The following is a 25,111-nucleotide window of genomic DNA, read 5'->3' on the forward strand; positions in this document are numbered from 1 at the left end:
GAACAATCAGGAAATTGATTATTGTTTTATAGCCATGGATGTCCGATTTAGTCTTACAAATCAACAAGGAAATGGGACCTTTAGAGGGTTTGAAAGAAAGACACAACAAAGTTACTTTAGGTTAAAAAGAAAGCTTAAGGAAATGAGCACATCATAGCAAGTATTTGGGAGATGGATATTAGAAGATACTCTAGAAGCTGAACTTTTATTTGCACTTTATTGGATCTTCACAATGACATCCATTCATGTTAATACATACTTTCATTTTTTTCTAGAAGGAAGTACTTTATGAAGCAAGTTTCTGAAAGCTTGTTTTACTTGCTGATTCCTCAGGGTATAAATAAAAGGGTTCAACATGGCGGCAATTGAGGTGTTGAGAATAGGTACTCCTTTGGTCAGTGATGCTCTTTCTTTTGCTGAAGGCTTGACATACATGAATATACAGCTCCCATAAGAGATGGAAATGACAATCAGGTGAGTGGAGCACGTGGAGAAAGCCTTTTTCCTCTGACTAGCAGATGGGATTCTCAGGATGGTGCTAAGGATGCACAGGTAGGAGAGAATCACTAATGCCAAAGTGAAGATTAGAGTGACAAAAGTGTAGTAAAGGCAATCCTCTCCAAAAGCCACATATCTGAGCACGAGAGTTGTAAGAGGGGGAAATAGTCACAAGAGAAACGATCAATTACTTGGAAGCACAAAAATCTAGCTGGAGGATGAGCATGAGCTGTGGGAAAATGATAAGAAATCCTCCTAGCCAGGACCCAAAGACAAGCAGTGAGCAGATTTTTTGCTCATGATGGTGGTGTAATGAAGAGACTTGCAGATGGCAATGTAATAACCAAAAGACATGGCAGTGAGAAGAAAAAATTCAGAAAGACCTATGAAGATGAAGAAAAATAGCTGAGCTAAACAATTGTTATAGGAAATGATCTTGATATTTGTAATGATTGCCCCCAAAAATCTTGAGGTAGAGACACAGGTGAATGTAATTTCTAAGAAGGAGAAATTCTGAAGGAAGTAATACATAGGAGTCTTGAGATGACAATCAAGGTGAGGATGATGCTGGTTAGGTTTCCAGTGACACTTAATACATAAGCCATAAATAAAAAGATAAAGATTATAACCTGAAGCTGTGGGTCATCTGAGATGCCCAAGAGAATGAACTCTGTAATCATTGTATGTTTTCTCATAAGATGCTTTTTATTTTCTTTGCAAAATCTGTTGATAAACAAGACAGAAAGAGTGTATGAACAGTAAAGGAATTGAAAATTTAAGAGTTCCTATTATTAGCTCCAATGAAATGAAGCAATGGAACTTTTTTCCTGTGTGCAGTTTCACAATATCCACTCAGCCTGTTAAAGCATAAATATTTTACACATCCTCTATGTGTACTTTGGGATACTTTTGGATGGACCAGGGTGGGCAATGGGGAATTGCTATTAACTGGCAGGAGTTCAGTTCTGTATGGTAAATAAGTAGCAAAGATTTTGAAGATGAATATTGTTGAAGAACATTGTTTTCTGTATTACATTTTGCTTAAAGTTAACAGTACTGTATTGTAGATAGTCCAAGATGGTGGATGAGTAGGAGACATTAATTTTTGTCTTGCCCCAGGAATTCAGATAGATAGCTTTCAAAGCATTCTGAATACATGCGAACTCAACTGGAGATCTGAGAAAAGAAAAGCTGCAACTCTACAAATAGAAAAGTGACAAATTTCTGCAAGGTAAGATATGTGGAGAAGTGAATCTGAGGTGATCTATGGGTTGATAAACTGAGGAGGGAAAGAGACTTCATCAGTCAGCTACTGGAAAACAATATAACAGAGAGCCTAAAATCAGAACTTTTAGAAGTCTGCTCCATTGGGGGTCATCCCTGTCTGAAAGGTGCTCAGGTGGTAGAAACAGGGTAGGATAGTTGGTGGCACAGTGTGGTCTCAGGATCCCAGAGTCACAAGAAGACAGGATGTGGCAGCGTTCCAAGTCATCAGAGCAGGGAAGCTGGCTACATCAGTGAGCCCAGGAATGGACTCTCAGGTCAGGTTGCCATATACCATGAAAAGCAGTATGGCTGACCCACCGCATTCAAGCAGGGGCCCAGCAAAAGGCATAACTATTGTGAGACCCCCTTTCAACCTGTGGAAGGAGTGGCATGAGTGTGAACCACAGGAGTCTTCAGGGTTTGGAGACTCCAAATGGGGTACATGCCTCGGATAGAAATGCTCTCTCATAGGCTGGCTGGGCACTAAGAGTGGATGGAGACCAGGGAGATGGGAGTGATTGACTACTTTTATCTGAGGGCACACTGAGGAGTGGGGCCCTTGTCTTTAGTCTCTGTGGATGGAGACTGGGAGGCTTCCATTTTCATTCATATCCTCTAAAGAGGCAGGGAAAGCCTTCAGGGAACCAAAGCCACAGGGAGCAATCAGAGTAGATTAGTTAGCCTGATCCCTTGGCAAGGGCATCACCAGTCTGTCTGGGGCAAATACACTGTAGAATCAGTGATCTCAGAAAGATCAGCAAGGACATCTGGCTCAGACCAGGTTTACAGATTATAGGAAATTGCAAAACTCCAGTGCTTGGTGAAAACAATATATAGAATTCATGGTTTTTCCCCAAAATTCTTTTATCTTTCAATTTTAATTTTTTTCTCCTTCCCTGTTCAACCAATTTCTTATTTTGTCAACTCTTTTTTTTTTTAAGAACTTTATTTATTTATTTGACAGACAGAGATCACAAGTAGGCAGAGAGGCAGGCAGAGAGAGGGAGAAAGCAGGCTCCCTGCCAAGCAGAGAGGTTGATGCAGGGCTCAATCCTAGGACCCTGAGATCATAAACTGTGCTGAAGGCAGAGGCTTAATGCACTGAGCCACCCAGGCACCCCTTACAACTCTTTTTTAAAAATCTTTTTAAAGTTCATTTTCACACTTACATTCTATCCTTTTATTATATTTAATTTTATTTTTTGTATATATACACACACACACACACATACACATATATATGTATATATATATTTTTTTCTTTTTTAAAATTTTAGGATACACTTTCTTCTAACAAATAGGTAACAAACAGATACACCAAGAATCTAGTATATAGCAATACAAGCCTTTCTCCAGAAACATGAAAGGTCTCAAATAGACAATTGACTCTTATACCTAAAGTTGTTGGGAAAAGAACAGAAAATAAAGCCTAAACCCATGAGGAGAATAAAATTAATAAAGATTACAGCAGAAATCAATGAAGTATAAACCAAAAGAGCAGTACAGTAGATCAGCAAAACTTGCACCTGGTTCTTTGAAAAAATTAATAAGATTGATAAGCCCTTGACCAGACTTATAAAAAAGAAGGAGAAATGACCCAAATAAATAAATTCTTGAATGAAAGAGAGATATCTCAACCAACACTGAAGAAATACAATTATAAGAACACTTGAGGAGCAACTATATGCCAATAAATTAGGCAATGTGGAAGAAATTGATGCATTCTTAGAAATGTATATCCTACTAAAACTGGAACAGGAAGAAACTGAACAGACCCATAACCAGCAAGGTAATTGAAGCAGTAATCAAAAATCTCACAACAAACAAGGGTCCAGTACTGGATGGTTTTCTAGGGGACTTCTACTGAACACTTGCAGAAATACTATTCTTCAGAAATAAAGCCTATTCTTCTGAAGCTTGTTCAAAAAATAGAAATGGAAGGAAAACTTCCAAACTTTTTCTATGAGGCCAGGATTACCTTGACCCCAAATCAGAGAAAGACCCTACCAAAAAGGAGAATTGCAGACCAATATTCCTGATAAACACAGATGCAATAATTCTCACCAAGTTACTAGCCAATAGCATCCAAAAGTGCATTAAAAGGGTAATTCACCTCAACAAAGTGAGATTTTTTCCTGAGCTTCAAGTGTGGTTCATCATCTACAAATCAATCAAAATGGTATACTACATTTATAAAAGAAAGGACAAGAACTGTATGAGCCTCTTAATGCAGAAAAAGTATTTGATAAAGTAAAGAATGCTTTCCTTTTTTTTTTAAATTTTTTATTGTTTATAAACATATATTTTTATCCCCAGGGGGTACAGGTCTGTGAATCACCAGGTTTACACACTTCACAGCACTCACCAAAGCACATACCCTCCCCAATGTCCATAATCCCACCCCCTTCTCCCAACCCCCCTCCCCCCAGCAACCCTCAGTTTGTTTTGTGAGATTAAGAGTCACTTATGGTTTTGGGATTGGGAAAGAATGCTTTCTTGATTAAAACTCTTCACAGTATAGGGATAGAGGGTACGTACCTCAATATCATAGAAGCCATATACAGAAAGCCCAGACAAATATCATTCTCAATGGGGGAAAACTGACAGCTTTTCCCCTAGGATCAGGAACATGGCAGGGATGACCTCTCTCACCACTATTGTTCAACATAGTACTAGAAGTCCTAGTTTCAGCAATTAGACAACAAAAGAAACAAAGGACATCCTAACTGGCAAAAAAGGTCAGACTCTCACTCTTCATAGATGGGTTGATACTAAATGTGGAGAACCCAAAAGACTCCACCCTCAAATTACCAGAACTCATGCAGGAAATCTGAGTGGCAGGATATAAAATAAATGCACAGAAAACAGTTGAATTTTGTACACTAACGATGAGAAAGAAGGAAGAGAAATTAAGGAGTGGATCTCATTTACAATTGCACCAAGAACCATAAGATACGTAGGAGTAAACCTAACCAACAGGCAAAGGAACTTTACTCAGAAAACTATGGAGTACTCATGAAAAAAATTGAGGAAAATAACACAAAGAAATGGAAAAACACCCCATGCTCATGAACTGGAAGAATAAATATTGTTAAAATGTCTATGCTACCTAGACCAATCTACACATTCAATGCAATCTCTATCAGAATACCATCAACTTTTATCACAGAGCTAGGTTCTTCAAAAAGTTAAAAATAGAGGTACCCTATACCCAGCAAGTGCACTACTAAGCATTTACCTCCAAAGATACAAATGTAGTGATCCGAAGGGGCACCTGTACCCTAATGTTTTAAAACAGCAATATCCACAATAGCCAAACTATGGAAGGTTCCCAAATGTCCATCAAGAGATAAGTGGATAAAAAACATGTGGTGCATTTATACTATGGAATACTACTTAGCCATCAAAAAACACAAAATCTTGCCATTTGTAATGACATGGATGGAACAAGAAGGTATTATTCTAAGCAAAGTAAGTCAATCAGAGAAAGACAGTTAGCATATGATCTCACTCATATGTGGAATTTAAGAAACAAAATGGAGAATCGCAGAGAAAGAGAGGACAATATAAAACAAAGTGAAATCAGAGAGAGACACAAAAACCATAAGAAACTCTTAATCATAGGAAACAAACTAAGGGTTACTGGAGGGGAATGGGATGAGGGGATGGGGTAATCAGGCAATGGACATTAAGGAAGACACGTGATGTAATGAATACAGGGTATTATATAAAACTGGTGAATCACTGACCTTACCTCTGAAACTGATGAAACATTTTATTTTAATTAACTGAATTTAAATAAAAATGAAAGAAAACATTACTATATCATGCCTTTAAAAATACAAATGGTTAGATCTTAAGTGTTCTCATCACTTTACAAATATAATTTGTACTTATTCACAACCATAGCAGTTAACTATATAATCCCAATATTATTAATAATCTCTACTATTTATTGATAACTAATTACACTATGTGCTTGAAAGATTCATTCCATCCCATAGTACATTACGTGTGCCAGATTTATCTGACATCTGACTTACCAGTTACCATCTGACTTACTAGAGGGAAGCCTCTATTAAGAGAAGCTATAAAAAACCCATTTGTCAACTATTTGCCTTCTATCACATGCAAATTATACTTCAGTCAGGATGAAATTGAGAAACCATTCATACATTTAATCTTCTATTTTGATCCCCTTTAATTTTTTATCACTTATTTTATTTTTTTCTTAACAAATACTGTGCTGTATTTCTTAATTGATACACTGTATAGGGATCATTATGAATGTTGAACAACTAATTAGGAGTGTAGTAAATTTTTTATTAATAAAAAGTGTTTTCTATTATTTAGGAAACATTTTAATATCCACAATTCTTATTTAACCTACACATACATGCATGCACACACACACAACCACACACAACCACACATACATATCATCCAAAATACTTTAGGCTCTTAATACATTCAGTAGAATGGAAGAGTATTTTAACAGATGAAATTCTAATTTTATATGAGATGGGAAATTTTGTTCTGTTATGTAGTTTTTATTTTCTAAAAACATGAGTGATTTTGTTTAGACATTAAGTAATTTACATATATGCCCAGTTTTAAACTAGTCTAAAACTAGAGAAGGAGCTACACATCTATATTCTAGTGTAGTGAGAAAATGGAGCTTACATTCCATGTAATTAGAGAAAGTGAATGTATTCTATTGATCTCAAACAGCTTTTTCTGCAGTATGTATTTATGTATGTATACATGTATCTACCTATTTACCTATATATTATAAGAGTCATTATGGGATTTGGAAATATGGGGATCTTTATTTGTGCTTGTTTGTTTGTTTGTTTAATATTTTATTTATTTATTTGACACAGAGAGACTCAGTGAAACTGGGAACACAAACAGGGGAAATGGGAGAGGGAGGAGCAGGATTCCTGCCGAGTAGGGAGCCTGATGCTGGGCTCCATCCTGGGACCCTGGGATCATGACCGGAGCTGAAGGCCAATGCTTAACAACTGAGCCACCCAGGCACTCCAGATCTATGCTTTAAAAAAAAAAAAAAAAAATCGATAGTTAAATTATATGGGTATATCCTATTAAGTACGCATTTTTTTATTTTAAAATAAAAGCATCCACATTTTTCAATAAATCTTATGGCATTTGAGGATTTTTTTTTTTTTTTACCTAGAGAAACTGTAAGATATTGAAGGAAGTTTCTGACAAAGATCAATGAAAATAACAAGATTATATTGTCTGTATTGAGTAAGAAAAATATCACATCAATATTTATACAGTGTCTCATCCATTCCAGGTGATAAATATTTTCCTAAACAAAACTCAAATATAACTTTCTAAATAAAACAATTATTGTTCAAAAAGTTGCAACTAATAATGGATTCAGAAGAATGGGAGCCAGAAAGTCATATGAAATTATTTCAGTTGAGTGGGAAATAAATTAAATGTGCTTGTAAACTGTTAGAAAGAAAGAAAGAAAGAATGAGTAAGGATAACAGGAAGACCACTGTGATTTAAAGCTGGCTCAGATTTCATGTTTTGTATATTTTAAATTGGCCTGCAATGTATCTAATTTGTGACACCACAGCATTTCATTTGCTTGAGAAAAACACAATCTTCCTTGCCCTGTCCATGAAGGCCCGTTGACCTGCTGGTTCCTTATGCTGTAAATAAAGGGGTTCAGCATTGGGGCTACTGAGGTGTTTAGCACAGCAACTCCCTTGCTCAGAAACACTCGTTTTTTTTTTTTTTTTTTTTTGGCTGAAGGTTTAATATATATAAAAATGCAGCTTACATAGGGGATGGAGATGACAATCATGTGGGATGAACAAGTGGAAAAGGCCTTTGTCCTCTGACTAGCAGAAGGAATCCTCAAAACTGTTCTGATGATATATACATAGTACAGTAATATTGATGCCAAAGTGAACATTAAAGAAAATAGAGACCGGAAAAACCCCACTATCTCTAGGAATTTTGTGTCTGAACAGGAAAGTTGCAGCAGGGGAAAATAATCACAGTTGAAGTTGTCAGTAATATTAGACCTACAATAAATAAGGTTTAAGAGCAACATGAGCACAGGCAATATGATTAAGAATGAAATCAGCCATGAAGAGAAGACAAGGAGTCTGAAAACTGTAGGATTCAAATGAGCAAAGTTCCAAATATGGAGCCAGAATTTGGCTGAAATAGTATGTCATCTTCCCCTAAAAAAAGACATAGTTCTGTGACACATTTCAGCAAAATTTGCATATCAGAAGGCAGAGTCTATTACAATATTTTGAACAAACTGAAATACTGAAATGTTAAAATATTAAATTAGAAATAGTAAGTATGCTAAAGTGAAAATTTGGGGATTCCTGCAATGTATTCCAACAATAACTTTTGGAATGAGAGAAAGATAAAAATATATTTATTGATGAATAAGAACGTACTTAATTTTGGATATGTCTAATGGTTCCAGACAGAAGTATAATCCCAGATTTTCTTAATGTGAGAGGCAATGCATTCATAAGCTACTTCTGGAGACTTTTTGTCAGGAATTCACCCTTCCTCCCTTATGTAAGTGCATCTCACACAGAGTAAATGCAGGCTTAATTACATACAAGTTTTCTACATCCTCTAAGTATAGAGATTTTTCTTTATCTCTTTCATTTTTTCATATAAACATAAACATTATTCTGACTTAAATTTTAAAAAGCTACTATTGTAACTCTGAGAGTTCTTTAAGTAAATTTCCAGGGAGTATTGCTTTGTGACTAAAATGTAAACCATTTTAAAGCTCTCTGTATAAGATGAGGGTTGAATATTATCCAAAGATGAAACAAATTTACCTTCTCTAGTCACTGTATAATGAATGAAAGGCCAGAATAAAGAAAAGCCAGATGCAGGAGAGATGGGCCTAAGAGTTATAGTGATGTCATGAAGTACATCTTTCAGAAAACTAAGCAATATAGTGAGATAGAAACAAAAGTATGCCTACTAGCATATCCAATTAACGTAGTTTCTCCTTGGTTGTATTTAATTTTTATTGCACATGACACTTGGTCTTCACACAGGAGAAAACTTATTCTCAACTCTTTTGGCTTCATTCAATACAGAGCTGAGCTCAACTCTTCATTGAGCGTAGCACTCAGGGTTTACTAATTTATACATCTCTACCAGCATAAAAAAGAATGTATCAAGAAAAAAATGCAATAATTCAAAAATAAGAAGGGTATTTGAAACTCAGTTTTTAATATTTTAATTTTAAGGGTGTATAGACTTAATATCATGAGAAATAAATGTCAGTGAATTAATTATAAATCAATAATATATAATGAGAGATGGAATGGCACTTAGTTTCTAACTCATCCTCCATTTGCCCTCAAATCTTCAAATTAACCAGTATTAAATATTTACAGTCTATTATATCAGAGATTTTGTTCACAAAGACAGTCATATTCACACACTCAGAGAGCATATTTTTAATATGTAATATGTAATGCAATTTTACTACAGAAATACTCAGCAACTTTTTTCCAGTTAAAAATATGTACTAGATATCATTCCTTGTCAATTTACAGAGCTGGGAATCATCCTTTTATAACAAATTCATAGACTACCAGAGGAATCTTTTAATAATTTAGTAGTTTAATTATTTATTGAGATTCAAGGAATTAGCTTGCTATCAATTTCACATCATTAGCTAAAATGCTAAGTCTATTTTTATGCATTCATTTGGATATATGCATCTACTAGAATAAAATAAATATAAGTACCACATTTTGATAAATACTTCAAAATTGTCCTCCTACCAACAAAGAATGAGCCCTTTTCATTGGATCCTAGCCATCACAGATATTAGAAACCATTTCCATATTTTATAAACAGATACAAAAATGAAGCCATAATTCACGTAATGAGATATCATAAGGATCAGATCACAATTCTTAGATTTTGAGGTTAAAGAGACCCAATGATTTTGTAAAGTTGTAAAATTTATTTAACTTGCAAAATCTATTCAACCTTTCTATCAATTTCTGTACTCATAAAATGAGAGGGCCAATACTATTAACTCATAGTTTATTATAAAGATTAAGTGAAATAAATCATGAGTAGAAGTCATTCACTCTCACATGTGTTGTGTTCCCTGCTGGAAGTGGTTTCTTAGGCATCTCAATTCATTTCTAATCATTCATCAATGTTAATTTATTTGTTCTTTTTTTTATATTGAGTATAGCTGACATACAACTATTAGTTACATTAGTATGTTAGTAATATTGTTATATTATGATCAGATGGAAAGCATAATGAATTGACAAGTTTATACATTGTGCTATGTTCACCACAAGTGTAGCTATGATCTGTTACCAAAGAAACTGGACCACTTTCTCACACAATACACAAAAATAAATTCAAAATGGATTAAAGACCTATATGTGAGACCTAAAACCATAAAAGTTCTTGAAGAAAGAATAGGCAGTAAGCTTTTTGACATTGGCTATAGCAACATTTTTCTATATATATCTCCTGAGTCAAGGGAAACAAAAGACAAAATCTACTATTGGGACTACACCAAAATAAAAAGCTTCTGCACAACAAAAGAAACAGCAGACAAAACTATAAGGCAATCTATGGAATGAGAGAAGATATTTGTAAGTGCCATACCAATAAAAGGTTAATATCCAAGATATATAGAGAACTTATAAAGCTCAAAACACCAAAAAGGAAAAAATCCAATAAAATAATGGGCAGAAGACAGGAATAGACACTTTTCCAAAGAAGGCATCCAGATGGCTAACAGAACATGAAAAGGTGCTCAACATCACTCATAATTAGGGAAATAAGAATCAAAACTACAATGAGATATCATTTCACACCTGTCAGAATGGCTAAAATAAATAATACGAGAAAAAACAAGTATTCATGAGGATGTGGAAAATGGGGATCCCTCCTGCACTTTTATGCTGAATGCAAATTGGTGCAGCCACTCTGGAAGACAGTATGGCAGTTCCTCAAAAAGTTAAAAATAGAACTACCCTATCATCCAGCAATTGCACTACTAGATATTTACCCAAAGAAGACAAAAAATTCTAACTTAAATGGCTACATGGACCTGTATTTGTAGCAGCACTAGCTATGATAGCCAAATTATAGAAAGAGTCCAAATTTCTACCAAATGCTGAATGTATAAAAAATGGTATATATACACAATGGAATATTACTCAGTCATAAAAAGCAATGAAACATTACCATTTGAAATGACATGGATGTAACTAGAGAATATTATGTTATGTGACATTAAGTCATTCAGGGAAAGACAAATACCATGTGATTACACTCATATGTGGAATTTAAGAAACAAAACAAATAAGCAAAAGGAAAAAACAGATGGAGGGAAGCAAACCAAGAAACAAACCCTCAACTGTAGAGAACAAAATGTTGGTTACCAGAGAGGAAGTGAGTTGGGGGGATGGGTGAAATAGGTGATGGAGATTAAGGAGTGCACTTCTGATTAACAACAGTTGCTGTATGAAAGTGTTGAGCCACTGGGTTGTACACCTGAAACTCATATTAAGATATATGTTAACTAACCAGAACTTAAATACAGACTTAAAAAGAAAAACAAATAAACATAAATACAAAAAATAATTGATTTATTAATGAATAAATGAACAACAGTTCTCCTTCAGGATCTGGGATTTACTAAGTAAAGATAATTCATTTTCTAAATTATTGTAGTGGTCTTATTCTCCTTGGACATTCTAGAACTTAAAATATATATTTTTAAAAAAGATTTTATTTATATGACAGAGAGAGCACACAAGTAGGGGGGGCAGCAGGCAGAGGGAGAGGGAGAAGCAGGCTCCCCACTGAGCAGGGATCCTGAAGCAGGGCTCAATCCTAGGACCTGGACTCATGACCTGAGCCAAAGGCAGATAGATACCTAAGTGACTGAGCTACCCAGGCACCGCTAGAGCTTAACATCTACACCTGTGCTATCCTCATGGAAAATTATACTACATTACTAATAATATAATTTATTACCCTATTTTTATCACATTACTTCTCATTCTTCCTTTTTTTAAAAATTATTTCTTTTCAGCGTAACAGTATTAAATGTTTTGCAACACACCCAGTGCTCCATGCAATCTGTGCCCTCTCTAATACCCACCACCTGGTTCCCCCGACCTCCCACCCCCACCCCTTCAAAACCCTCAGGTTGTTTTTCAGTGTCCATAGTCTCTCATGGTTCATCTCCGCTTCCAATTTCCCTCAACTTCCTTCTCCTCTCCATCTCCCCTTGTCTTCCATGTTGTTATGCTCCACAAATAAGTGAAACCATATTATAATTGAGTTTCTTTGCTTGACTTATTTCACTCAGCATAATCTCGCCCAGTCCTGCCCATGTAGCTACAAAAGTTGGGTATTCATCCTTACTGATGGAGGCATAATACTCCATAGTGTATATGGACCTTTAACAGAAACTCATCTATTCTACCCTGGAGAGATGTAATTTTCAACCAGATTGCCAAAGGTATTGGAAATAACATGAGTGGATAACATGCATTTAAACATTTATAATGTCAGGATCTTGGCATAGTGCCCTATATAGTGGAGGTAAATTGAACAAGAAGATGTAAAATCTCTCTTTCTCATTTTTTCCCTAAAGACATTTATTTGTTTGTTTGTTTGTTTGTTTGTTTGTTTTTAGAGGGAGAGAGAGTGGGGCAGAGTGGGGATAGGGACAGAAGGAGAGAATCTTCAAGAAGACTCTCCACTGAGTGTTGATCCTGACATGGGACTCAATTCCACAATGCACGAGATCATGACTTGCGTTGAAACTCTTGGTCACTAGCCACCTATAGACCATGTATCTCATCTCTACTAAGCTGCTCCCAATACTTATATAGCACTTCAGGTAGAGCCAGTGAAAAAGAAATAATTGGCAATAGAAGGACATGACTGGTTATTTTCAAAGCATTTGCATTGAGCTAACTGTTGCCAACTCAACATCACATAATACAGATTTTATTTGAAAACAAAGCATTTACACGTATAATCAATAAAGATAAGGTTATACTTGATTGGGGTGGGCCATAAATCCAATGACTAGGGTCATTATTTACAATGAAATTCAGAGACACATAGATCCACAGATCCACAGGACCGACAGCCATGTCAAAATGGAGGCTGAAGATGGAGAGATATGGCTGCAAGCCAGAAGTACTAAAGCTTGTTGGCCATCACCAGAACCTAGAAGAAAAGCATGCAACGGTTTTTTTCCTCAGACTCACCAGACTTCTGGCCTCCTGAACTGTGAAAGAATGAATTTCTGTGGTTTTAAGTCACCGGTTTGGGGTAATTTGTTATAGCAGCCCTAGGACAGCAATTTGGTTGCCACAGCTTTTTAGTGATTAGGTGATTCTTCATGAGCTGTATGGTGGATGGGTAGGAAAATGGCCATGTCCTTTGCAATGTTACGCTACAGATCCATTCAGCAGGAAAATGTCTGTTTATCATTCTTTGAATTTAGCTTAGTCCTGTGACTTGCTTTTGCAAAGAGATGCGACAGAGGAATATTGTGACAGTTCAGAGTGTAAGAATCAAGAAACCAAGCATGCATTCTCTTTCTGCCTCTTGTACCCCACAGTTCGCATAAGAATAAGCAAAGGTCAGTCAGCTGGAAGAAACAGCTATTGAAGCTGAGCTGATTCATCCCTCTTGAAGCCATTCTAGATGAGCTTACAGCTAGTTGATTCCCCAGGATGTGGGAGAACCATGTCCATATCAGCAGAACTGCCTAGCTGAACCATAGACTCATAAATAATAATATATGCTTGCTGTTGTAAATCACTAAATTTTGGGAAGCTTTGTTATATAGAACTGGCAAAGTGATAAAAGATGCATGACTAATTCCAGATAATTCCTGATTAAGGATCACATTCGTCTTGACTCTAACTAAATTGTTCCCACCGTAAAGCATAGTGCAGAAAGCCCGTAAATGATAACCACATATTGTAACAGAGCCTACTTAGTTTTCTTGTTACCCATGTGATATATTGAAATCTCCCTGCTTTCATCTGTCTCTCTGAATATTAACTTCATCCTCAAACTTCCAATATTGTTTTCCATCTTTCTTGGACTTTTTTTTACATGGCTTAGATTTCCACTTACTTTTTGGATCTTATCAATACACTGATCTCAGCAGGAACTCTAGCTGCAGTTAGAAAATATTCTTAACCACCCCATTAGTCCACAGAAACCACTACTCTCAGTATAGTCCCTATACACCACCTTTTAGAAAATAAAACATAAACCTCACTGAGGTTTATGACCAAAAAAAAGTGATTAAAATGGCTATTAAAAAATAGTTATAAATAACATTTGCTGTGTGCTGTATTTTTAAACTACAGAAAAAATGATAATGCTATTATGTAGAGTATTTTTGGAAAATATACAAAGGAAATAGAATATCTGAATAGCTTTTTGTTTATAATGCTTAATTGGAGAAATTAGAGTGGCAGTTGGTTAAAAAATAAACCCTTTATTCCTTCTTCTTTTGGAAAACACCCACATGGTTTCAAAGCTAATTAATCCTTTCCCAGTGAACTTATCTACTATGTGAGAGTATGAGGTCGGTTGTAAGGCAAGGATTAATAGGGGTATAAGAAAATTTTAAGATTGGTGGGTATATTTATTTTCTTGATAGTGGTGAAGTTTTCATAGGTTACGGCATATCTCTAAACGTACCAAGCTATATATTTTAAACATGTAAAATTTATTATGAATCAACTATACCTCAATAAAACAGAGTATCTAATTTATACATTTAATTTAAATAAATCCTCAACAAATATTTACTCAGCAAAGATATCATGTTGCGTGTCCTTCTTGTAGGGATTATATATATATATATATATACTTCTTGATATATCATAAAGAAACTGATAGTTGCCAAAAACTTGCAAAGGCATACAGAGAAGCTAGTACATAAAGTCCTTCATTTAGTGGAGCTTACAGTTTAGTGAGGATGCTAGACAATAAACACATAGCAAATAAATAAATAACAAAATCTAAGAGTGGTGTGAACAACAAAAAAAATCTATTATGCATAAAATATCAAGCCAGTTAAGTGTTAGACAATGATTGAGTAGTGGTTATCTTGATAGTATGATCAGGGAAACTTCCCTTGAGAAATGCCCAATTCTGAGATCTCAGTGACATGAGGGAGCTAGTCATGTGATGTTTAGAGAAAGAACAGCCATTGCAATGTCTTTGAGTTGACTTTGAGTGGGCATAGGTGACAAAGAATAGCAAAAGATCCATTCACACAAACCAAAATGAGTAAGAAAAATAGTGGTAGATAAATTCTAAGAGCAATGGAATGACAAGAAAGGCTTGGCGGGGGATTTCAATCTGCTTATATGCTCTTGGTTTCTTCTTCTTCTTTTTATTTTTTTAAGATTTTATTTATTTATTTGACAGAGAGAGAGGTCACAAGTAGGCAGGGATGCAGGCAGAGAGAGGGGGAAGCAGGTTCCCCGCTGAGCAGAGAGCCCAATGTGGGGCTCAATCCCAGGGTACTGGGATCATGACCTGAGCCAAAGGCAGAGGCTTTAACCCACTGAGCCACCCAGGTGCCCATTTTTTTCTTCTTTTTAACCTGCTAGTTTGATCTATGTTTGTTGGGACAGAAAGCCAGGCATTTCAGAGTATTTTGAAGCAGGCAAATACTGATGATCCAAGAATCATTTGTGGGTCCTAAACCTTTATATTCTCTGATTTAGCCATGGAAGGGGCTCATTTAAAACTAAGGCAGAACCTCTGCTTGACTTATTTCAATGAGGAAGTGGTGATGCAACATGGGGGCTTAAGTGGGTAGGAGAAGAATAAATGAAACAAGATGGGATTGGGAGGGAGACAAACCATATGTGACTCTTAATCTCACAAAACAAACTGAGGGTTGCTGGGGGGAGGGGGTTTGGGAGAAGGGGGTGGGATAATGGATATTGTGGAGGGTATGTGCTTTGGTGAGTGCTGTGAAGTGTGTAAACCTGGTGATTCACAGACCTGTACTCCTGGGGATAAAAATATATGTTTATAAAAAATAAAAAATTAAAAAAAAAAAAAACTAAGGCAGAACCAATTCACCTGTTTGAGGTAGGAGAGGGCTGGTAATGGCTCCATTGAACTACAGATGTATAGTCTCTTTATTGTTTTGTCTGTAACCTTTCATGTTTGCTTGTTGACACAACTGTGTACATATTATTTTTAAATAAAATGTGATTGATCTAAACAAATACAGGTAAAAATTTCACAATATAACAGTTTAGCATATGTACCTATTTTCAGGCAGAAAATGTTACACCACACTCAGAGAATAGAACATAAAGTAAAACAAATCACACTTTCTTCTGTTTTTCCGTGATGCCCATTCCCATCTGTCATGGATTCAATGACAACAAATTCAACTTTCCTTCTAAATGCTTCTTAAACTAGCAAAGAGGTCCACCACAGAAGGAGGCAGAGGCTAAATATGAAAGTTATACACAATTCATTGTAGAGATGATTTTACTTTAGGAGAAGGTATTGATAACCAGGGAAAGTTGGGGAGTTGGGAAAGGTTTTCCAAACCCTTTTAGGTACAAATAAACCTTTTTTTTTTTTTAAGAAAAGAAACAGATTCCTAGCAGTAAATCTTTTGAGTAAATATATCCTGTTTGGGTCAAGTATTTATTATTTGATCATTTATTATTTGATCACATATAGTATATCTATTATTTTTCTGGGAATAGCACTTATCTTTATTATAAAAGGTTATCATTTTTTATTTTGCTGAAAGAAATTTGGTTGATATAAATTTTTCTTTACATAAAAGTTCTCATTTTGGGGCGCCTGGGTGGCTCAGTGGGTTAAGCCCCTGCCTGCGGCTCAGGTCATGATCTCAGGGTCCTGGGATCGAGCCCTGCATCGGGCTCTCTGCTCAGCAGGGAGCCTGCTTCCCTCTCTCTCTCTCTCTCTGCCTGCCTTCCTCTCTGTCTACTGTGATCTCTCTCTGTCAAATAAATAAATAAAATCTTTAAAAAAAATTTTTACCAAATCTGTACAATTTTCTGGACTCTGTATAAAAAATGTACCTTATTCTTATGGGTAATTTATTTATGTTGAAGCTGGACAGATAAAGTGTATATACTTGATATAACTAAAAAATAATTTGACTTTATGACCAAGTGTTATGTTGTGGTAAATTGTAATAAAGAAGAGGAGAATCAATTATGGTTGATTGTGATTGTTAGATACAATTGTATGAAGAGCTGAGCTTGAGCTGACATTTAAGGAACTGTAATTTGCAGATGGGCAGTTCTTGCATATAGCAAAAAAGCACAATCAGTGAGATTATTTTGATTTAATGTTTTGCCAAGTACTGACTAATCCACATATCTACATTAAATGGTGATAGCATTTATTGAGCCCTTTCCATGATCAAAGAACTATAAGTAATATGAATTCCAACCCTTTCTTTGTCTTTTAGATTTTTTTAGTTAACATATAATGTTTCAGTGGTACAGGTCTGTGTTTCATCTGTCTTACACAATTCACCGCACTCACCACAGCACATAGCCTTGCCAGTGAATTCCTAACACTTCATTAAGAATTAAGGAAAAGGGGTGCCTGGGTGGCTGAGTTGGTTAAGCATTTCCCTTCGGCTTAGATGGTGATCCCAGGGTCTGGGGATGGACTCCTGCCTCAGGCTCCCTGCTTAGCAGAGAGTCTGCTTCTCTCTCTCCTCTTGTTCCTACTTTCTTTCTCTCACTTGCTCACTCTGTCACCTCAAATAAATAAATAAATAAAGTCTTTAAAAAAAAAAAGATGAAGAAGAAGAATTAAGAGAAAAATCATCAGGCCTAGAGCCAGGGCTCTGCTACTGCAAGGAGGGTACTGGGTGCAGGGAGGTGCCTGGGCCAGCCATTGCCACCTCACTAGGTGAGCACAGCCCTCTGGAAGAGCAGGGCCCCGGCAGCCGCAGCATCATGGCATCATGGACCACTGCAGCATCACTCCTCCAAGACTCTGCTGGTGTTTCCCAACCTTATCTTCTGGGGGGCAGGTGGCATTTTATGCTATGTGGGAGCCTATGTCTTTATCACTTATGATGACTGTGACTGTCACCATTTCTTTGAAAATGTGTATGTATACTCTCTTGCCTGTGGTAGTGATCATAGCTGTAGGAGCCCTGCTTTTCATTATTGACCTAATTAGCTGCTGTGCCACAATCCGAGAAAGCCACTGTGCACTTGCTATGTTTGTCATCATCCTATGCTTGCGTTTTTTTTTTTTTTTTTTTTTTTTAATTTATTTGACAGAGAGAGAGAGAGAGGAGACCACAAGTAGGCAGAGCAGCAGGCAAAGAGAGAGGAAGCAGGCTCTCCGAGGAGCAGAGAGCCCAATGTGGGGCTTGATCCCAGCACCCTGAGATCATGACCTGAGCCAAAGGCAGAAGATTAACCCACTGAGCCACCCAGGCGCCCCCTATGCTTGCTTTTTGTCACAGAAGTTGTTGTGGTAGTTTTGGGATGTGCTTACAGAGCAAAGGTGGAAAGTGAGGTTGATCGCAGCATTCAGAAAGTGTGTAAGACCTACAATGGAACCGAACCTGATGCTGCTAGCCAGGCTCTTGATTATGTACAGAGACAGCTTCACTGTTGTGGAATTCACATCTAGTCAGGCTGGGAAAACACAGACTGGTTCAAAGAGACCAAAAACCAGAGTGTCCCTCGTGGCTGCAGCAGAGAGGCCCAGCAGCTGTAATGACAGTCTGGCCCACCCCTCTGACCTCTGTGCTAAGGGATGTGGGGCTCTAGTTGTGAAGAGGTTACTAGAAGTCATGATGCCTATTATCTGGGCAGCCCTGGCATTTGCAGCTATTCAGCTGCTGGGCATGTTGTGTGCCTGCATCATATTGTGCAGGAGTAGAGATCCTGCTTCTGAGTTCTCCTCACCAGCAGAAGCTCATCTACTGTGCATAGTAGAAAATGCAAGCCTGAGCTTGTTAGTCCTGTTCTGATTTGGAAGGTGAATAGAGCAGGTCTACTCTGTTGGCAGCCTGAGTTTGTTTAATTAAAGCACACAGGTATTGGACGAAGCAGCTTGGCTCTTCAATGGGCCGCCCTACTTCCCTACCCACCTAGGACTTTTCTTTCCTCTATTCTAGCTGACTCTCCATGTCCCTAAGTTTTTTTTAGTATAGCAGTACATGTTCTAATTTCAGAACCATTTGCAGTTTGCATAGTGTGGGAGAATTGAAGGCAGCCTAAGCTCCTTCCGCTACCTCCATGGAATAATGGCACTGCTGCCAGAGTATCACCGGACCGTTTCAGTCTTCACGATGGAGAGGTCTTGGGAAAGGTCTCTGCGGGGAGGAAAAGGAATCTGCCGTTAAAGTTAACACCAGATGGTGCCCTTTGTCAGTGTCCCTTTAAATAACATATACTGTAGTGCAATAAGATAGCAACCGCACAAAATTGCTAACATAGATTTTAGAGTCATAAAATAAGAGAGAAATCATTCTAAGTTTAGACCTTCTGTAGGTGCACAGAATTATTATTCTAAATGAAAAAATTGAAAGAAGAAAAAATATAAAAGAACAAAAAGAAGAAAACAATCAATTTCAATTTTAATTCTGTAGTTCATACCTTAATTTATATTTACTTTATTTGCTAATAAATTGAGAGTTAAAAGGCTGATTTAAGAAATCTATTTAATCAAATAAAATCTACCCTCTAAATTTATTTTAGATTTGTCTATATGCATATGACATGTAATTTATATACACATATACAGAGTATGCACATGTACTCATAATAACTTAGAGGAAAAACAAAATAGAAAGATTAGGAAGGAAAAGATAAATTAATGAAAAAAAATGGTGAGAGCAATTGAAAATGTTCCTAAGAAGCAAGGCCTTTTTTAATTATAAAGTAAAATAAGGAAATGTGTTAATCACTTCATGTCATTATTATTTTCTGTCTTAATTTGTCTGAAGTTAGTGATGAGAAACCAGACATCAGTGGTAGAATTCATTCTCCTTGGACTGACAAATGATGCTGAACTTCAAGCTGTGCTTTTCCTTTTTCTGCTGCTAACTTACGTCTTAAGCTTCATGGGAAATTTGACCATCATCATTCTGACCCTGCTGGATTATCGACTCCAGACTCCTATGTATTTCTTCCTCCTATGTATTTCTTCCTCCGGAATTTTTCTGTTTTCGAAATATCTTTTACCTCTGTCTTTGTCCCCAAAATGCTAGTCAATATTGGAACTGGAGATAAGACTATCTCCTTTGCTGGTTGTTTCACTCAGTACTTTTTTGCCATTCTTCTAGGAGCAACTGAATTTTATCTTTTAGCTGCCATGTCCTACGATCGCTACGTTGCCATTTGTAAACCCCTACATTATACAACCATAATGAGCAGGAGACTCTGCATTCAACTCGTCCTGTGTTCCTGGTTTTTGGTTGTCATTGTGCCACATGTAATGACTCTCCAGCTGCCTTTCTGTGCATCCAACGTCATCAATCATTATTGCAGTGACTATACTGTGTTGTTGCATCTGTCCTGTTCAGACACACATTTCATAGAAGTGATAGAGTTTATCTCTCTTGGAATTACCCTCCTCTTCACCTTGGTATTAGTGATTCTTTCCTACATGTACATAACCAGGACAATTCTGAGAATCCCTTCGGTTCAACAAAGAAAAAAACCTTTTTCTACGTGTTTCTCTCACATGATTGTGGTCTCACTTTCTTATGGAAGGTGTATCTTTATGTACATAAATCCTTCTGTTGAGGATGCAGAAACTTTTAATAAGGGAGTGGCTGTCTTAAATACCTCTGTTGCTCCTCTGTTGAACCCTTTCATCTATACCCTAAGGAACAAGCAAGTGAAAATAGCCTTCAAAGATATGGTCAGCAAGATAACAGTGTTTTCAAGGTGAAACTAACTGAGGTTCATAACAATAATAAATAATAAGTAAAGGTTTGAAGGACTGTAGATGTACATTATTATAACATTAAAGTGCTTGTTATTATATATTATCAATACTGTTTACTGAACACCAAAACAGTAAAACTCTTTATTTAATGGAACCTGTTGTGCCATCACTTTATTTCTTAAAATTTTACAGGCCTGTAAGAAGGTATATGTGGGTGTGTGTGTGCACCCTCTAACACTTTTGTTCTACTTTTCTTTATTTGTACCTTACTTTTAAAGAAAAGATTTGGGAGAATTGTGAATATGACTTCTAATAGTGTGTTTTTTACAAGAGCTTTTCTTATCTTATCCACTGCCATATGGTATTCAATCTCTGTATTTGGTAATTGAATAATCGAATAAACAAGCAGGAGAAATCTATTTTAGTTTGCTAATAACAGCTTAAATAATATATTAGTGAATTAAAGTTAATTTTCAAGTTATATTATTCAGATTTAAATTTAGTGTTTCCACAATAATCAGTTACTGAGAACTTAGGCTACTCAATGTTTGAGATAAAGAAAATTCTGAAGAAGGGAAAATCAATATATGTTTGTTTTCTAACTGATAGGAAAATTATTAATAATGATTTATACACACTTTAAACTCAAGTGAATCCAGGAAAGAGGTAAAGGAATGATTCTAATTTAGGTTAATTAGCACTATATCATTATAGTAAATGCATACAAATTTAGTGTTGTGCCTAGTCATTGTTCTGGTTCTCTTTTAGAAGCATATGGAATAAAGCTATATTAATAGTATCTACGGTGTTAATAGTTTTATAAGCTTAAATCATATTTTTCCTAAATTTCATACTAAACTTTAAATTTTGATAATCTAATATCCTCAGGCAGCATGTGCATCACAACCTGATATTTCCTAAACACTTTTTTTCCATATTAATTTTTCAGGAAGTATGAGCCAGACCCATAGGATGGGTAATTTTAAAATGTAAAGAAGCCAAAAAGAAAATAAAGAAGCTACAGATGTTTCTACTTCAATCTCTTCAATTTATAGATGAAGAAAATTGAGTCCTAGAGATATTAACAAACTTTCATTAGCATATAGTTAAGTTTGCACTCTTGAAGTCTTTACTCATCCATCTAATAATGCAAAATCTACTAAGTTGCAGAGATACTAAAAGAGAGCCCTGGGAAACCATGGAGGAGAAAGATGATTGAAAATGTAGAACTTGTTAAGTCATATACACCTTGTCATAATTTCATCAGAAAAAACACCTACAGGCCAGACACATAGCTGATGTTAACAAGTGAGTAACTTTGATACTTCTTTAGTTTTTTAGATTGACGGGTAACTGACTCATTTGTTCCCTTGATTATTTGTTTTCTACATCATCAGTAGTACATCAATCATAGTCCCCCAAAACATTAAGTCAGATTATGGCGTTTGTTCAATTTCAAAAGATAATCAAATAATAATATGTAGCTGAACACTATTTACAAGAAGTAATTATTTTTAAGACAGATAAAATTCCATTAATCCCCGATTTAATTAAAATACAAAAGCAAATCAACACACCAACCAAGCAAAAATCTAGGAATATTATGCTGAAGTAGTTGAGAATCTGCAGAAGATAGTAAAAAAAATAAAAGTTAATCAGGTAGAGGAATCATAATATCCAGAGGAATAAGAGGGAGTAATAATTGCATCTCTTAAATTAATTAGAATCTGACTTTGAGTTCAGGCTGGGTTACAGGTTTTGTTTTGTTTTTCTTTGTCTTGTTTATTTATTTATTTTTACAATTTTATGCAACTTACAATTTATGCACAACAAAGTACATCCACTAATGTTTATAATTTGAGATCTGATACATGTACACATCTCTGAAACCATTACCAAAATCAAAATAATGAACTTCAAAAAGTTTCTTTAGGCATTCTGGCAATATATCTCTGGAGGCTTTTAATATTTCAACTTGGCCAGGCTTTAATATTTCAACTTGGCCAGGCTGAGTTATTTTCTAGGATTTCCCTTCCCTGTTTGTTTCCTGTTACAGTGGGCCATCAGAGAGATTATTTGGGATATTTGGAGAATGCAGTAAAGCAGAAACCATTTTTTAGCTCACAGATTGTTCATCTGCTGGTTTATTTTGTTGGTAGGAGACAGCTGGGTTTATTTTGTTGGTAATTCTTCCCGTTACACCTGCATCTTTTTTTCATTTTCTCCAACTCCAGATCCGTTATCTATGTTTAGCTCCATGGCAAAGTTCCTAAGCTTTTATAGGATACCAGTAAACCTGAGTTCAGAGGCACCAAGAGCTAACCCAGGTTTCAGTTCTTCCTCATGTGATTTTGCCCATGTAAGACACAAATTTTATATTGACCACAGAAATGAACTCAAAATGGAGGGTGGACCTATATGTACAAGACAAAACTTTAAAACTTCTCAAGATAGCATAGAGAAAACCCAGAAGACTCTGGGTTTAGCAGTGATCTTTTAGATACAACACCAAAGGCATAATCTATGAAAGAAATAATGGATAAGCTGGAGTTCATTAAAATTAAGAATTTCTGCTCTGCAAAAGACAATGAGAGGACAAGCCACACTGGGAGACAATGAGAAAACAGATTTAAAAATGTCAACTCAAATACACAAAAACTCGTAGAATTTAACAATGTGGAAATGAGCAACAAGATTAAAAAATGGGCCAAAGATCCAGACACCCCCATTACCCATGATGATATAAAGATGGCAATTAAGCACATGAAAAGATGATCCACATCATGTATAATCACTGAAATGTAAATTAAAAGAAAAAGGAGTAATCACTGCATACTTATTAAAATGGTCCATTCTGGAACATGACAACACCCAATGTTCATGAATGTGGAGCAAAAGAAACTCATTTGTTGCTGGTAGAATACAAAATGGTACTGCAACTTTGGAAGACAGTTTGATGATTTCTTACAAAATTAAATACACTCTTACCATACAATCCAGCAATCACCCATATTGGTATTTGCCCAAAGGAAATGGAAACATGTCCACACAAAACCTGCACACATATCATTATAGCAATTTTATTCATAATTGCCCAAATGTAGAAGCAGCTAAGATACCCTTTAGAAGATCAATGGATAAACTATGATACCTCTAAAAATAGAATATTTTCAGTGTTAAAAAAATGACATCAAGTGATGAAAAGACAGAGGAAACTTATGTGCATGTCACAAAGTGAAAAAAGCCAATTTGAAAAACTACATTTTTTTTACATCATTGATTTTTATGTATTTATTTATTTTTAAAAATATAATATATTTTTATCCCCAGGGGTACAGGTCTGTGAATCACCAGGTTTACACACCTCACAGCACTCACCATAATAACACATACCCTCTCCAATGTCCATAACCCTACCCCTCCTAAACCCCTCCCCCCAGCAACCATTAGTTTGTGAAATCAAGAGTCAATTATGGTTTGTCTCCCTCCCACTCCCATCATGTTTCATTTATTCCTCTCCTACCCCCTTAACCCCACATGTTGCATCTCCACTTCCTCCTATCAGGGAGATCATATGATAGTTGTCTTTCTCTGCTTGACTTATTTCGCTAAGCATGATACCCTCTAGTTCCATTCACGTCATCCCAAATGACAAGATTTCATTTATTTTGATGGCTGCATAGTATTCCATTGTGTATATATACCACTTCTTCTATATCCATTCATCTGTTGATGGACATCTAGGTTCGTTCCATAGTTTGGCTATTGTTGACATTGCTGCTATAAACATTCAGGTACACGTGCCCTTTCGGATCACTACATTTGTATCTTTAGGGTAAATATCCAGTAATGCAATTGCTGGGTCATAAGGTAGTTCTATTTTCAACATTTTGAGGAACCTCCATGCTGTTTTCCAGAGTGGTTACACCAGCTTGCATTCCCACCCACAGTGTAGGAGAGTTCCCCTTTCTCCGCATCCTTGCCAGCATCTGTCATTTACTGACTTCTTAATTTTAACTATTCTGACGTGTGAGGTGATATCTCATTGTGGTTTTGATTTGTATTTCCCTGATGCCGAGTGATATGGAGCACTTCTTCATGTGTCTGTTGGCCATCTGGATGTCTTCTTTGCAGAAATGTCTGTTCATGTCCTCTGCCAATTTCTTGATTGGATTATTTGTTCTTTGGGTGTTGAGTTTGCTAAGTTCTTTATAGATTTTGGACACTAGCCCTTTATCTGATATGTCATTTGCAAATATCTTCTCCCATTCTGTCAGTTGTTTTTTGGTTTTGTTAACTGTTTCCTTTGCTGTGCAAAAGCTATTGATCTTGATGAAATCCCAATAGTTCT

At 36.1% G+C, this 25,111-nt stretch overlaps 3 pseudogenes; 2 read left to right on the plus strand and 1 right to left on the minus strand.

The window, feature by feature from the left end:
• Positions 1–261: 261 nt before the first annotated feature.
• Positions 262–1,193, minus strand: LOC131838292 (olfactory receptor 6C3-like; annotated as a pseudogene).
• An 11,752-nt stretch (positions 1,194–12,945) lies between these two features.
• LOC131839742 (tetraspanin-3-like) lies at positions 12,946–18,835 on the plus strand (annotated as a pseudogene).
• A 984-nt stretch (positions 18,836–19,819) lies between these two features.
• Positions 19,820–20,763, plus strand: LOC131837869 (olfactory receptor 2AP1-like; annotated as a pseudogene).
• The last annotated feature ends 4,348 nt before the right edge of the window (positions 20,764–25,111 follow it).

This window comes from Mustela lutreola, chromosome 8 (genome assembly GCF_030435805.1).
Source record: "Mustela lutreola isolate mMusLut2 chromosome 8, mMusLut2.pri, whole genome shotgun sequence".
Lineage (NCBI taxonomy): Eukaryota > Metazoa > Chordata > Mammalia > Carnivora > Mustelidae > Mustela > Mustela lutreola.